Source organism: Pollicipes pollicipes, unplaced genomic scaffold, assembly GCF_011947565.3.
Source record: "Pollicipes pollicipes isolate AB1234 unplaced genomic scaffold, Ppol_2.1 Scaffold_4881;HRSCAF=5763_pilon_pilon_pilon, whole genome shotgun sequence".
In the NCBI taxonomy this organism is placed as follows: domain Eukaryota; kingdom Metazoa; phylum Arthropoda; class Thecostraca; order Pollicipedomorpha; family Pollicipedidae; genus Pollicipes; species Pollicipes pollicipes.
The window spans coordinates 3,820,174-3,833,627 of NW_023596576.1; the positions used below are offsets into that span (position 1 = coordinate 3,820,174).

A 13,454-nucleotide genomic window follows, 5' to 3' on the forward strand; every position below is an offset into this window, starting at 1 on the left:
TGCAGCACAAACTTGAATAGACAGACAACTATCAGTATGGAATGCCTGATGCTTCTCCATGAGGTACGATGTGGAGTAAATTTAACGAGGATGACACGAGAAGTTCTGCGTCGATACCAAGCGGCGCCAGCGACGGATCCGAGATTTCGTCAATGGGAGAGGGCGGGGGATTCAACAGCGACTCCCTGAAATTTTCGATCGCTTCCCAAAGGAATCCCACACTTTGGCCGTCAGATTTTAGCATTCTTCTGGCTGCTCTATTTAATAGGAAAACCATATTTATGTGCGCTCCCTCAGAAGGCAGTTGATTTACGTAGGCATAGATGTGTGGGCCCCGCTCATTTTCTCGACATTCTGGTGGATCCTGCCATTTTGAGGCTAAGTGCCTCGGAGATGCTATGGTAAATGAACTAAAGCAGCTGCTAAATGCCATGCAAATCAAGCATGACACTTGACCCCAAGGTAAGTTGAGGCTACCCGGTTTCCGACAGTTAGAAGGTTAGTCAATGTCGTGGTCGGCTGACCGTTTATGACTAATGCATATTTTTCGGTTTGACTGTAATGGAGTGGTACGAAATATGCTGGCGTTCGCGATGTGTTCAAAATGTCATGCATAGGTATAAGTATCACAAATTCAGCACCCGAAAAAAGTGAAAAAGCCTATTTCACCGATGCATAAAATCCATCGCAACATTTGCAGAGCGTGCTATCTGCACCCAAGACGTCAACAAAAATCAGTATCTTGTTTATCTCGGACTTCTGTACATAATTTTTTTTCAGCCAGGTCCGTGTACGACAGCTAGCAATACGCCATGAGTGACGGCGTTCTGGCGCTCGCAAACACATGCAGGACCTTTGGCAACTGAGTGAGATCTCTCCAACCGCATGGGAAAGGCCCAATGCCAATTTAAAAGGCCTGGAGTGATCAGGAGGGCCCAGCCAATTAACCTGTCGGACCCGGCAACAGCCCACGCCCTCTGAGAAAATGGCAAACTCAAGACCGACGTGGACGGCACTTGGGCGATCGACGGCGCTGCGGCAGGTCAACAAAAAGGAATCCGTTTACAGTGTAAGGACCTCCGAGCAAACGAGAAGAACCCAAGACCCCCGTGGAGGATCCCTGAACGATCGGGATTGGCGGGAGCGCCCGGGTGGCACATAGGGCCCTGGCTACAGCGCGGGGCCCGCCAAGCAAACGGGAAGAATCAAAACCAGTTTGGGAGGCCCCTGAGAGATCGAAAGCGGGTATATGAACGATGGGGCGCTGACAAAAGGATAGTATTGCCCGAGGAAACATAAAGTACCCAATACCAATGTGGTGGGGCCCCTGAGTAATTAAGAGTGCCCGGACAGGCTAACAGAAAGGCGCCCGACAAAAATGCAGGGTTCTTCACAAATTAGAGTGAATGGAAAGGGCCTTGGACCAATGTAAAGCGCCGCAGAGCATCGAGTGCCTCGGTAGGCTAACTTGTATGAAAAAGAGTGCTCAGGTTGGCGTATTGGACCTTCGGTTGGCATATCGGTTAACATAGAGGGCCTCCAGCAACAGCGTGGGGCCCCTGGATAGCGCAATGAGTCCTAAAGCCTCTCCAACCTTAGCCCTCCCAAGGAGCGAGGACCGATTTTTGCTTGCACAACGGTCCTCCATTTCTGCTTGCAGTCTTTCCTGGTCATCAGGAGGCCCAACGACGTCTATTTTGGCGTTTTGTATTGAAAACCTGCGTACAGTCGTCCGGTTATGGGCTCCCTCAAAGTTTATGGGCTCCTTCGGAGCGCAAAGAGGTTGGACGTGTCTCATCGCCCCTCCCCCTCCCTCTGGATCCGTCACTGAAGAATGCCAGGGATGGGCGTGGAGGTTCAAGATTGAGGGCGTTCAACAGTGATCCATTCGCAAAACAGCCGAATCTGACCTGAAAGCAAAACGAAACCGTCGATTTGCCAAATGATTGGTAAAGCAAAAGCTCGAAAGGAATGGAAAATCAACAAAAGTGCACAACAATTTTGATAATATGGCGTAATAAATGCCAAATAAAGGCCTGGAAAGCAACCCTCTAATTCAGACGAGTGTCCACGTATTTTGTCAGAACCCTTCTAAACTCAGACGATGATAAACGTCATACTCGAGGCGGTGTCAACCAGAGAACAGGGTCATTTCCAGACCTTGGCCAATTTCTGGCACTAGCTTGCCCCGGGACACAGACCATCTTCTGACTGCGACTACCGTCAGAGCACCGCTTCAGCGGCGTCTGTCCATCCCCTGACCCTAACGGTCCTGGAATCCTGACTATCTCAGACTTCGGCGACACCTTCTGATCCTGCTCATTCTCGCAGTCGGAATGTCCCGGGACTCCGATTATTCCAGACTTACTTTAGCCTTCGCCTTGACAGCCCTCTGGTGTCCATTTTGCCGAGCCCTGGCTCGGACACGGTTGAGCTCGACGACTGATCAAACCCGTGCCCTGAATACTGATGAGCCCTGACCATCACCAGATCCTGACCATCACCAGATCCTGACCATCACCGGACCGTGACTATCACCGGACCGTGACCATCACCGGACCGTGACCATCGCCAGACCCTGACCATCACCAGATCCTGACCATCACCAGATCCTGACCATCACCGGACCGTGACCATCACCGGACCGTGACTATCACCGGACCGTGACCATCACCGGACCGTGACCATCGCCAGACCCTGACCATCACCAGACCCTGACCATCGCCATACCCTGACCATCATCGGGCCGTGACCATCGCCATACCCTGACCATCACCGGACCGTGACCATCACCAGACCCTGACCATCGCCATACCCTGACCATCACCAGACACTGACCATGACCGGATCCCGAACATGTCCAGACCCTGGCTATCACCGGACCCTGACCATCGTCAGACCCTGACCATCGCCGGACCGTGACCATATACGCACCCTGACCATAGCCAGACCCTGACCATCACCAGACCGTGACCATCACCAGACCCTGATCATCACCAGGCCCTGATCATCACCAGGCCCTGATCATCACCAGGCCCTGATCATCACCAGACCCTGATCATCACCAGACCCTGATCATCACCAGGCCCTGATCATCACCAGACACTTGCCATTCCTGTGGCGTAGCCTTTCCCGGACCGCCACTGTTTCAAGCCTTTGAACTTCCTCAAAACCTTGCTAGGTCGGACACCGCCTTTCCCTGAACTGCGGTTTTCATTAGATCCCAGCCCCCCCCCCCCCCCTCCCCTCCCCAGCTCATGGCCTTGCTCGTCGACCTGTCCGGGTCGCTCCGCACCCTTTCGGTGCTCGTGCAGCAGCAGCAGCAGCAGCAGCAGCAGCGGCGGCGGCGGCGGTTCTGCCCGTCTATTTGGAACGCGTCGCACTGCTGGCTATATTGATTCGGATTTGTATGAGCTGCGCAGGCTGGCGCCGCGGCCGGCACCTGGCTGGCGCGCGGCGGCAGAGCGCTCCGACGGCCACAGGTGGTGGCGCCGGGTCGCCGCCCACTGACCCGCAGGGCAGCCTCGCGTCAGTCCGTGACCTTGACCGCGCCCGGCAGGCGAGGTCAGACCTTGTGTGTGTGCGAACTGGAACGAGCGGCGGGAACGCGCCAGCCGGAGCCCGTGCAGGTGGACGCATCGTCGGACGGCGTCACACGGCGCTCAGCTCGCACCGGCAGCTACAGGTGGCTTCCGCCGCTGCCGGGGCGGGCCGGCCAGGGTCACGGTCCCCGCTCCAGGGCCACCCGGTTACACCGTGACGCGAGGCACAGGTAGGGAAGACCGAGTGTAGTTGTTGTGTGGGTAAGTAGTTACAGTGGCGATGCTGCATGACTGTGAAACTCTGCTCCGACAAGAGTGTGGTGGGCAATGATTTGAGCAACCGTCTATTGTTAGCTATCAATGAAGTCGTGTTGTCATTCTGACTTTGCGTTGGGTGGATCAAATTTGCGCTAAGCATATCTTGCACGTATTCTCTTTAGAACGTGGCATGTATGTTTCGCGGCGAATTTTTACACTTTAAGACATTGGATTTGCAACATGTCCCACACGGATAATGAAGTCGGCATGTGCAGAACTTTCTTAATCATTCGCACCAATACATGCTTTTTCTCATGATGACCATCGTTAGTTTTCGCACAGAGCTGGCGAAACATAATCCGAGTGGTGCAGTTTTTGCACATGCGGGATTGCATCAGTAGGATCAGCTGCGAACAAAAACTTAACGCGGGCCGAGCAACGAATTAAAAACGGTAAGAATGCATCTGGGCAGGTTGGTGTGCTTTTACTTCATAATGATCGCCAAATTTAGTCCAGTGTCTTTAGACAACATCAAGCTAAATATGATTATTATATAATTTGGCAATAACATGACTATTATATATATATATATATATATATTTCTATATATATATATATATATATATATATATATATATATATAGATTGTACCCTTGACTCGACATATCGATACACAAATTTAATGAAAACTGCAACATCCAGGCGCGCTCTTCCTAAGACTGTTGTGATATGGGACTGTGTTGCGTGTTCTTGTGTTGGACGGGTTTTTTTCATTTCGGCATGGGGTGGTGGACAATAGTGTCGTGATGCAGGAGGCCATTGAGGGCAGATTAGGCTGAGTTCACCTGAAAAGTTTTCATCAACTTATATATGCTGTTCAGCTGGGAGGAAAGTGCAACGCCTTCGGCCCCGCTTCGGGCGCCACGCAAAACGCACTTCGCTTACGTAATGAGCTGTTTTGATTCCTATCGAAGCAAAGGGTTCGTCGTCTTTTAAGATGTTTGTTTGCAGACGCCACATAATAGCCCTGTTGGCTCTTTCCTATTTCGCGCCACTTACACTTATCGCTTCTTTGCTCACATTTCAATTATGGATCTAATATTAAAAGAATGTGTTGCGCTAACAATTTACCACAATACTGAAATGGGGCAGGATAGATGGGACATCGAGATAGATGTTCCAGATATAGAGAGTAAATGGTTCGTTGGCGGTGGATAAATGGTAGATAGTCCCGGATTACCGGCTTTTCTTTTCTTAGGTTATTTGATTCAGAATACCCAGATATTTTGGGCGGAGTAGGGATGATGTGACATCTTTCAAGCCCGCGATCCGTTGCCACATATAGATCACAGTTATAGATAGTTGCCACGCCCAAAATATTAAAGTAACTGTGACGATAGTTTGAAGGCAAATCAAGCGCTAGTATCAGGATACGTTGTTGCCATTTCCTGGCTACGTTGCTCGCTCGCTGTACATGTATGTTTGCAGCTGATGTAAATGATTAAACCATCATAGCGATACCAAATCGCAAAAAATCGTGATTATAACTTAGTGGTGGAGATTACATTAGGAGACTTCTAGTAAGGTAGACGGAAAACAGTAGTTCGTCGGTGTATTTCTTAGCAATATTATATTATAACTGAGCCCTCGCCCTGATACGAGAGGGGCTCGATTGAACCCTCCTAAGGAGGGTCGCATCGACGGAGTCTAGGGATACGTAATTAGTCTGAGGACATATTTCCGGCCTGTTGTGTAATGGCACACAATTTTTCAGTAAACCATGGGACATATGTTTCACGTGTTTGGACATCAAGCAGGTCCTGAGCATTTTTGCTTTCGGGGCAGCGGCGGTTTGTACGGTGATCTACGGTCGGTGCGGGTGGCGGGCGGCAACTGATGACTTCGCGGACCACCCTGGACCGCCTTAGGTGATGTTTTATTAACAGATCCATACATCACACAGTCATGCCCAAAACATATAAACTTATATGCAGTTGTATACATATATTGAGCAAGGCACACGCTTGTTCACTGAAACTACAAGACGTTGCTTATATATATATATATATATATATATATATATATATTCAATATATTATTCAATATATATAATATATATTCAATCTATAAATAACGTATATATATATATATACATATATGTATACCAGCACGCAAAGCCGAGAAACCTAACTTAATTTTTCGGAGGGTTTTACCTCTAGGCTGGCATGGTGAGGCCAATCATGGACCTACCAACATAAGCTCTCTACCAATCGCGGTATCTCGCCGAGCGTAGTCCACTGGTGCTTGCTCTATTTTTCTTAGTTTGGAAACGGAAGGGGAAATACTATCGACCCAGGATCAGTCCGCGTTATGAAAAACGGCGAATAAGGGCGAGGGTTAAGGGTAGAGGGGACATTGGAATAGAGCTGGAACACTCCTTAGACAATCCCGCAAAGCGCTGCTACACGTGTACCGCAGTCGGATATCACCGCCCGCACCGCATCTATGTCACCGCACATAGGCTGCATCGGACGTCATTTTGTGACATCGATCGACACTGTAACAAGTAAGCCACACAATAACTAGATCCGGTCTCTCCTGCCACAATCTGACAAGTCCGAACAAAGCATCGCGGCGATTGGTGTATTTGAACCACGCATCTGGTGAACAGTACGTGCGTACCGGAAGCAGATCGTGCGGTTAACGCGGCACTAACTCCAGGTCACTGCAGTGCTGAAAATGGCTGCAGTATGCCCTAAACTTCCCAAATCGTACATTAAAACGATTTAATATAATGACAGTAGGCAACCTATCATTTGTTCATCGGTATGATGTCACTCTGATGAGCAAGATAAACATTAGAAAATAAGATCTTTATGAATATTATGTCCATAATTTTTGTAAGAAACTCTGAAGGAATTGAAGACCGCCTTACATGGAGCGCATGCACTGGCTGTTATCAAACAATTCATCACCTTTAATAGAGAACTGGTATAGCATTTTAGGACACCCTTATTTCGAACGCACAACCTTTTGATGATGAATTTGACCCGCCGTCAATCTGTTGCCGATTGAGGTACTAAAGCCACCGAGCCTGTCGCAAAAATCGAAAAATTCACAGCGTACCGTGCACGAAAACTTTGACCCAGCACGCTGTGGGAGTTCTCTGGACAAAACATGGTCAATGGATCGGCTCAATTTCGTACAGATATCCCAAATGTGGCGCTGCCATACCATGCCGTTCCGAAATCATTCTAAAAAAAAACTTTGGGGAGTTAAATTGACCCTCCCCCAAGCACGTGTTAAAAAAATTCTACAATTTAAGACATCAAAGCAAGCACCATGCATGATAAAATAAGCCCATACATAACTATTGGTATTCTTTTCAGTGGACCACAAAACACCAGACAACAAAGGTTCTCCTTTAGTAAATATGCTCGTCAATACGCCATTGTTTGATTGCGCCATGGAACGTTTGTATGATGCTGGGGTGATGCCCTGCCGCGCGAAACTGTCACCCTAGCACTCACTCGTAGTACTGAAATCTCTCGAGAGGTGGCCGTGGCGGTGCTTGCGGTGTGCTGAACCATGTGCCGTCATGTGTTCGCGTGTGGCCGTTTCTCGTGGTGTTCTTGCTTACCTATCCGTGAGTTTAGGATGCTTAATTGTCTCACATCTTTAGTTATGGCGCCGCTCTTAAGCTATTCGATTGTAGTTCTTATTTCCATGATAGCTAGCAAGTGTATACAACCTCTTTTATGTCGCTCAAAACGGGGTTCGTCATTGCGACATGCACAACCTGCACAACATTGCTTGAAGGGCAGTTGGCGCCCGTTGTACTGTGAAATTGCTCTCACGTACGCCAGATATGAACCATTGGTCGAATGCATTTGTATTGGCTTTGAGCGGCACATGGTCAATGGCTCACAGGATTTAAGTGATTTTTTTGCGGCGCCATGCATGCCTGAATGACCTTGAAATATGGGCTTCACATCTTCGCCGGCTTGTAACTCAGGAACTAGAGAAGTCTAGGTCTTGAGAAGAGGGCTGTAAACTCCACTGAAAAACCCTTAAAATGGTTATTTCCGTTCAAGTCGTTATTACAAATGTGCCACACTCTCTAACAAGTTAACCCCATGGGCTAGAGGAAAAGTACGCCGTAGAACGGCTGTGCTGCCGAAGTACTTCGGTAGGGGCTTCCTCAAGGCAGCATGTGATAGCGTATATATAACAGGACACTATATTCACGTTCTTTTTATCTCTAAGGGTCTTTTCGCAAGCTTCATAGCTCTTAAGTGCCGCACCGCTTCTCAAAACCCGTTTTCAAAGCGCGGTTTCTTTTTTAAGCCTGTGATTTTGTATTGACTTCATACACAATGGAGCAATCTCTGCAACGCATAGCGTTCTCCGCATCTCAAATCTTGTCGAGACCGATCTCATCGACAAGCCACAGCATCCTCTTGAGACACCCGATTGATATCACATGAAGCATGGCTTGTGCGGAATTCTGGGAGCTCGTTCCAATCACAAACGCGACGCTCGCGGTCCGAAGGTGTTCCAGGTAGATTGGCTGAAGCCCTTCTCAAGCTCAAGGGCACTGGTGGGTCTATAACAAGGCCAACAGGGCCGCGGCACTGAGACGGCAAGAAGCGGACCTCTCCGTCTTTGGCTTGGTTTTCAGGGAGCTAGTGCGGTCCACGGAATTAGAAGCTTGGATCCATCCAGGATTCGATGCTGGATCCGTTCCTATTCAGGGATCCGTTCCTATTCAGGGATAAGCAAATACGTGCAGCAGATGCATTCACTTGGCACACCGGGCATCCTTGGAGACATCACTGATCAATGGATTTTCGGCCTAGAACCTTTCACATCAGTGTGTCTAAGCTCTTTCGAGAACTCCTGGGTACAAAAAATTCGTAGCGCTCCTCTTTGGTGGCGTTATGATAGCATATGATTGCACATTTGGTGGCATGTGGTTGGGCTCATTTTCGCTATGTTCACCTTCAGTAGATCAGGAGGTACTGCTTAAAGTACGTTATCAAACAAGCATAGGATTAGTGACACAACTTGAGTTTTTGTATAACTTTTCATTGATGAAACTCGACAAACCTCACTTTGCCGAGTGTTTTTATCAGGGAAACTTGTATGCTAAAGCCGTTTATGGACAGAGTTCCACATTTATATGGGGTTTGAAGTAAAGCAGCCATCTTGAAGATATTCGGTGCAGATTGCAGCCCTGCCCTTCGTAAGACCTAAACCATCCCTAGTTTCTAAGCTACGCTCCCGTTAGATGTGCAGAGTATTGTGCAGTTTATTTCTAGGTCACCCAGGCATCTTTGACGCCCTAATAACGTCATTCAAATCCTGTCACACCGTTGGCCATGCGGCCATCAATCCAAAAGAACAAATGTAGTGTCGGACATATCTGGCGTTCGTGAGCACCATTTACAGACGCCTTATAATTCGTTTATAGACGCCTCATAATTCGCTAAATTTCGCATAGCGGCTTATAATTCGCTATCAATCATTGTTGTGCAAGCACATCGCAATGAAACAAGAACATATTGAGGAGCATAGTTATTAAGCAGAGAAATTGTGTTGTCTGGAACAGTTGTTTCCACTTAAAGGTATACTAATCGTTGTAAGTGAGCTTATGGCATCATTTATGATACTTACCGCAATATCTTTAATTGTAGAGCATTGCCTTTAAGCACTACCCGCTGCCATTGTGATGGAGATTATGATCCGAATCAAAACCATCTACTCAAAATGCTAAGGGTGTATATGCCCCTTTCAGACTTTGTAGCCAGCCACGGGGCTACGTATTCTAATTTGCGAGCCAGAGACCCTTTTGAGATTCCGAGTGCCCCCCCCCCCGTACTTTTGCTTCTCGTAGCCCAAGAAGCCTTTAGAAATTGGGGTCTCTGCTTAGTCGGATAAACCCTTCTTGGTTGATGATTATGCCGAGAATGGCGCCATGGAACGACGATGGGGACTGACGAGATAACCCGCCTAAACAAGGACAGGACGCCGCGGAGAAGGGAACACGGGGAGGGCAGTCAAGACACAGAAAGAGGGGAGGGGGCGGCCGGGGCGGACACACCACACACAACACACACACACACACACACACAACACACACACACACACAAACACACACACACAACACACACACAACACACACACACACACACACACACACACACACACACACACACACACACACACACACGCACACCGCACACGCACACGCACACGCACACGCACACGCACACGCACACGCACACGCACAACGTACACGCACACGCGTACGCGCACGCAGAGGTAGAGAAAGAGAGAAGGAGGGAAGGAGAGAGTGATATATATATATATATATATATATATATAAATATATACAAGTAAATTGCAGCAATTGATCCTTTCAGGGCAGTGCGAACTCATCACGCTTCAAGCTCCAGACGCATTGCTCCGCTTGGCGTACAGCTGTGCCCAGCAGCGTATCGAGTAGCCAGGAACGAGGCAGCCTCGATCGCTTCCGAGCAATATTGACCTAGTCTGGCTGCCGTGTTGGCCCGCATTTGTTCGGTGCTGCCCAGGCGGGGGCGGTGCGATCCCTGACAGCCCGGCAGGGGGGGGGGGGGGTAATCGATGTGAGCTGAGCAGGCTTTGTCACTCGACAACCACCCCCGGCTCGGACAGCCGTCTCTGAGGCTGTGCCGACAGACAAACGCCACTTTTGCATTTGTCATGGTGCTGTTGACGTCATGGCCTGCTGCCTGCGATTTCCCGCGTAGCATGATTTGTATGTGACAGGCTCGTCTGCACTGGCGACGAACGATGGACAAACTGCTGGCGACTGACAGTGGGTGTTTTGGCGAGGCAGGGAGAGCGCCGACATAAGTTTGGAAGGTCCGAGCTGGCAAATAAAAGATGTACGCCATATCAGCGTGGAGTGGTGCCGGATCTTCCACAGCTTAGGGTGCACTGATGATGGATATTTGACATGCCAGCGGTGACTGGTGACGGACATTTTACAGATCAAGATGGGTCGTGTTATAGTCAAAGTGTCATGTCAAATTGTGTTACTGCGTCATTTGTTATGTTCTGTACAAAACGCTCCCAGCTATGTAAGCACTTCTATCTCCTGAAACGGCACATTTGGTCGACCAGGGACTATGAAATTCGGTCACCTAGGTATAACTGTGCTTTGTCACTCTGTCAAAGACTGAAGGCACGAAGAGGGAACGCTTGATACTCCCGGCATGTGTTGTCGTCTATCTAATACATGATATTCCGCAATTTTTAAGTCTGGCTCGAAAATAAAAGTACTACTACATATCCGAAGAGGACCAAATTGTATAAAAAAGACCGCATATATATTCTTGCCGTAAATAAGTGTACTAGTGATAATACGTATCTTGTTGACTGAAGCATGCACTGACCTCCTGCTTTGGTCATGCGACCCCCACGAGCGTGCGGGCGATCAAGTTTACTTTGAGCTGTTGCCACGGACGTCATATTTCTCCCCAAAATTCGCCATTCGCGGGGGTGAGAAGGAATGATTCCGAGACTGGCGATGACAGATTGATAATGATTTTGATCTGGCTTTCTCATGTACGTTAAAATTCTACAATGGTCTAGATTTTACACCGAGCGAAGAGAGTGTCACTCATCTTTGTTTCGAAGATATTCGGCTAATATTTGGTTTAAGCTTCGAATGCTTTCGTTTAATTGATGATAGCGTGACTTCGGGCTAAAACAACCAACCGAATGGAGTATTATTTCATTGAACTGAGTTTCAATATCCCATTTACATTATTACATTTTATTACGGTAGGGATACCGAATACAACCACATACTCGGTCTGCGTCACGTTCTAACCAGCTCTGAAACTCTTCCACAATAAAAACGTAAATTTATAAAAGATAACAATATTTCTCGAGCTAGCCTCGCGCTGGGTGCTTGATCACAACGCTTACATGTGAACCCTGAAAGGAAGACGTGAAAACACGAACTTCGTAACTAAACAGAATACACGCGAAAAACATGCAGGTTGTCACAAAAACATCGATACCATAGAAGACCGGAGTACGATTGCTACTATAGAAGACTGGAGCACGCTTATCAATATGCAAGTTAGGAATGCATGAGACGGGCGGCTACGATTGCGATATCACGCGACCTTTACCTATAATGGGTGATGAATAAATAAATAGTTTAAGCTGGGAGGCAACCAGCTGCGTGCAGCCTGGTGGCTGATTTATCCCAAAGGGTATCGAATTGGACTCTTGACCGCATGTGCAACGCTTGGAACTCAACTCGAGCTGCCCGTATGTCTTGTCGCAGTCACATCACAGAGTGAACGTGATTCTGTGCAGCACGTCTCAGTAAACGTGATCGTTAAAGTAAACGAGCGTTAAAGTAAACGAACTTTCTTTAAAGTAAACGAACTATCACAAAGTAAACGTGATCCTGCGCAGCACGTCCTAGCAAGACCAAAGAAAATTGAACGAGTAGTCAATGAAGGTATTACGACCAGTTTCAGCGTGTGGGCAACGTGGCATCCAGTGTAGGGGGAAGGAGCCAACTCGCGCTTACGAGTTCTTTTGATCTTGAGCGCCATCAAAAACTTTCACTGAACACTAGTCTCGCACGTGAGGAAGCGAGGTAAAGCCGAGACGAAAGTGCTGCTTTTCATATCGTAACACGCATGAATCATTCCCCGAGCAGCATTAGCCACACTCAACGACGCCGGCTTGGTCGCTGTACTCTTCGATAGTTCTCTCATTACCGTCCCCCACCGAAGTGCATTGGCAGCACTTCCACTCCACGGCGCGCTTTTCCTTCTCGCCCATTTTCTAAGCTCCACGTGCTTAGGGCTCGCTTTACGCAGAACTGTACATCGTTTTGTATCTTGCTGATTTCGATTAGCCCGGCACACAAATAAAGAGCGTTTCATAATCTTGCGCTGAAGTTGTGTGGAGTAGCCAAACACACAGAGCGAACCCGATCAAGCTTGCCTGTGTGGTAAGCTGTAAATTTGGTGACGTTCGAGACACCCCGCCCGGTTTCAGAAGCGCAGTCGATGACGCGACCCGCCCATGGATGAAAGGGCGTGCGTTCGAGGCCAAGCGGGCCAGACTTTTTCTCCAGTTCTACCGAATACGTAAATTGAGTTCGAAGTTCTTACGTAGAATTAAAGGCTTTTAATATATCAAGGGATGCTTGTTAGGCGACGTTAGAGTGCCAAATAGCGATTATATTGATGGTGCTCAATATTTCTAGCTGCGCGCATCCTCGAGAGTGAGTGTTTATCACTCACCAGTGAAATGCAGTATTCAGTTTGTTGACAGCATTTTACAAACTTTCCAGCGTAACGTCCATCTAGACCCGAAATACATTTACCATGGTAGCATCTAGGCCACTCTACTTTCAATTACAGGTTGTCAAGTCTTTACTGGAAACTAAAGTTATGAAATACAATTGCACACCTAGCTATCTATAATATTATGCAGGAATATGTGCTGGACTTTGTACTAACCAGCATCTACTGCCCTAACACGTTCACACCCGTACATCGCCACCCACATATGTGCGGTTACATTCACGAACATTCTGGCGTCTGACAGCCGCAGCCGCGCACGCACGTCTCG

At 48.2% G+C, this 13,454-nt stretch overlaps 1 protein-coding gene across 1 annotated transcript in view; it reads left to right on the forward strand.

Annotated features, from left to right (window-relative positions):
• The first annotated feature begins 3,591 nt into the window (after positions 1–3,591).
• The window catches only part of LOC119099947 (ras-specific guanine nucleotide-releasing factor 1), a 123,079-nt gene continuing 113,216 nt past the window's right edge, over positions 3,592–13,454 (forward strand). The window contains exon 1 of the mRNA XM_037223048.1: positions 3,592–3,772. The gene's annotated coding sequence lies outside the window, so the exon portion shown is untranslated. The remainder of the gene's footprint in view (positions 3,773–13,454) is intronic.